Source organism: Zingiber officinale, chromosome 6A (assembly GCF_018446385.1).
Source record: "Zingiber officinale cultivar Zhangliang chromosome 6A, Zo_v1.1, whole genome shotgun sequence".
NCBI classification, from domain to species: Eukaryota; Viridiplantae; Streptophyta; class Magnoliopsida; order Zingiberales; family Zingiberaceae; genus Zingiber; species Zingiber officinale.
The window spans coordinates 80,989,185-80,992,858 of NC_055997.1; positions in this window are offsets into that span (position 1 = coordinate 80,989,185).

Sequence of the window (3,674 nt, forward strand, 5' to 3'; positions counted from 1 at the left end):
CGCCTGAAGGAGTTTTATTGAGCTTAATCTTCCTTGGATTAACAACCACATCGGTTGTAACCAAGTAAATACTTTTGCCTCGCTTTTTCTTTATGCTTTTAATTTACTACTTAGTTTATTTATGCAAGTGTTAGCTTAAAGAGTTCGAGGAGGGTTTGCTTTTGTTTTTTTTTCAGGGCTATCCAACAACTCCCTCCTAGCCGGCCCAACTGTCCTACAAGTGGTATCAGAGCTGAGTACGCCTCAGAAGGACTAACCGCCGTCTGAAGCAACAAAATAATGGTCGGAGCTAGCGACTACCCACCAGCATTCGAGGGGGAGCTTGCTTCTTGGAAGCAACAAATGACTGTATTTCTTAACTCTGATATTGGTATTTCTCTAATCATGAAAACAGGTTATGAAGCACCAAAGACAACGAATGGAGAAGAACTCGATCACGTTGCCTATGGAACAAGAAGCAACGTGACGAGTCAATGGCAAATGGTCGGGCAGAGTTTCACAATTTAACCGCAATACCAAATGAAGACTTTGATAGAGTTGGCGAATACAACAGCGCAAAAGAACTTTGGGAAAAGTTCTTAAAACTCTACGAAGAACCGATTGAAGTCGTCCCTCAATAGACATCGAGCCGTCATCAGAAGAATCCGAGACGGAAGAAATTACCGAGACAACCCCAACAGCCGAAGTACATCCCGAGATCGATGAAGGGGGAGAATCTTCGGAAGAAATTAATTCAACAGGGGGAGAACCAACGACCAACGAGGTAAGTAAGGTATGGTCTCTACCTTCTGAACAATCGGTTAATTCAATAGAAATATTGCCTGAAGATTTTTGCGATTTAGAAATTGAGTCACCGAAAAGGTGTTTTGGATTAAGAAATCTGTTAATAGATTCCTGTAAATTAGAATTTTTGTTGTTAAAAAATTCTTGCAAATTACAAAATATTCTTTCGAATGAATTTTGCACATTGCCGAAAGAATTTTTTATATTGTCGAAAAATTTTATCAAGTTAGAATCTATGTTATTTGAATATTTTTATGAAGTTGCAATTCAAAAAATAATAGAAATTAACATGATACAAATTATTGCATGTTTAATATCTGTGGCTTTAAATTTGAAAAAGTGTAATTTGAGAAGTTATGAAAAATTGAAATGGAAATTTAAAACTTGTTGATATAAGTATCAGTATAAAATAAATAAATAAATAAATGCATAAAAAAAAATTTTTGCTATCAATTTTCTTAAATTTTCTTGCATAAATTTTTGGGCTTAGAAAGATTTATTTTTGGTGAAAACTTAGAGAATTTTTCAAAAGTCATTCTTTGACATAGAAAATTTTTTTTAACTTGGAAATATTTTTTCTCAGAAAAACATTGAAATAGATTTCTATAATTTTTCTAAGTGTCAAACCCTTAGATTGTTTTTCTTGAAACCCCATTTTTATTGTGATCAAAGGGGGAGAAGGGAAAGTATAACTCTAGGGGGAAGTAGAAAATTAAAAATTAAAATTTGAAATTTTTGAAATTCAATTTTTTCTATCATGTTGCATGTTATTGCAATAAATTATTTTTATTCTATGTCTATTTGTAACCCTAGCTTAACTTGGGTTGATCACACCAAAAAGGGGGAGATTGTTGGAACCCCAAGGTTGTTTTGGTGTGATCAACAAGTTAAATTAGGTCCTGCGTTGTTTTAACCTTGTGTCTAAGTGTGCAGGAGCTTAGGAGCACAGGTACTCGAGCGGAAGACGCAGCTAGCGAGAAGGACGGCACGCGGTGCATTCGAGGGACGAGGCGCTGCGGAAGAGTACCCCGGTGGACGAGAAGGAAGCGTGCGATGATTCCGAGGGACGAAAGCCGGAGCGGAAGATTGCTCGGGGAGCAAGAGACGCAGCTAGCGAGAAGGTCGGCAGGGGAGGACGAAGACTGCGGATGAGTACGTTGGTGGGCGAGAAGGAAACACGCGGTGGGACGAGAAGCCGGAGCGGAAGGCTGCTTGAGAAGACCAGAAGTTGGGTTCGGGTGAGCCCTTTTCCGGATGGCAGAGATCACCCAAGCGAGCGGATCCGGAGGAGAAGAACCGGACCGAGGCGGGACTGAACCAGAGAAGAAGTCCCGGATGAAAAAGTCAACAACTGTTGACTTTGGGCTCCGGGGCGCCCTGAGCAGTAATATTGACCAGATCGAGTTTTGACTCGATCTGAACGTTGGGGATAAGTTTTATGCCCCCCAGGGCGCCCGGAACCCTTCCTGGCGCCCCGACCAAGACTATAAATATAGCCTTGGTCTAGAATCTTTTCAACAAACTCACTGATTGTAAATCCAGTGCTTGCACGCTCTCTTTTAGTCTAAGTTTATATTTTCTGTGCTTCAACATTGTAAAAGGCTTCTCCGCCTGAAGGAGTTTTATTGAGCTTAATCTTCCTTGGATTAACAACCACATCGGTTGTAACCAAGTAAATACTTTTGCCTCGCTTTTTCTTTATGTTTTTAATTTACTGCTTAGTTTATTTATGCAAGTGTTAGCTTAAAGAGTTCGAGGAGGGTTTGCTTTTATTTTTTTTCAGGGCTATCCAACAACCCCCTCCTAGCTGGCCCAACGGTCCTACAAAATTTGGAATCAATAATGTTAAGTTCTGTTTGCGATTCCTAATTTAATTTCTAAAGAACACAATAGGTTGTTAGTAAAGGTTCAGGATTTGTATAAAATTTTTGTACAGGGGAACCAGTATAATATTCCGCATAGCAACCAACTCTCCTTTTCTCTTTTGCAAGAGACCCTCACCAGACTTTACCACAAAAGCAAAGAAAAGGGAAAAATAATTTTTTTTGACTTTTACGCTATTGTTGCAGATCAATCGAGGTTGTCAGTTTTGTTATAACCATTATGATGCCTCGGTAGTTTCTTTTTTAAAAAAACTTTATTTTTCATATTTTAGTTGTTTTAGTATTTTATGCTTTTGTTAATTAGAAATGATTACATCTTGGTGTTGATCCTTCGACTGCTAATACAGACCCTAGTTTTTCTACTGATGAACTTAGGATTAGATTTACCTCTACTATCTATATGCATGTATTGTCTAGATATCTAGATAGACAGTTTTTCATGCGATCATGCATTCTATCTGTAGAGGTTATTGATTATTAAAGTTTGCAGCGCTTAGTTTATTGCACGAGTTCAGTCAACATAGGTCTTTGTGCTAAAATGTATAACAACTTAGTTAGAGTTGATGATCTTACCTATACCACTAGGGTCGCTGGTACGGATATTATGTTATCCCCTACTATCATCCATACCTTTTTGGGATTACGACCATCTACATGCCCCTTTTAGTGCTACCCTCCTCAGGATCTATCATTTGATGATCCCTACTCGCATATTATGATCGATACGATTTATTCATATTTTTTTGGAGGTCAGTGTGTACCGACTATGACCTTGTTTCGTTCAGTCGCCCTCAGAGTTGAGGACTATATCATTTATAGGATCTTAGTGACATGCATTTTGCCTTTGACCACTCGTGACTTAGCGATGATGCGTCACTTTCATTCATTTCTCCTTTATGCATTATGTCATAGGTTAGATATAGATATTATTTTACACATATTTCATACCATTCTCTATTCAGCTGGGATTACCACCAGTCAACGGGTTCACATGCCCTATTGTCACAT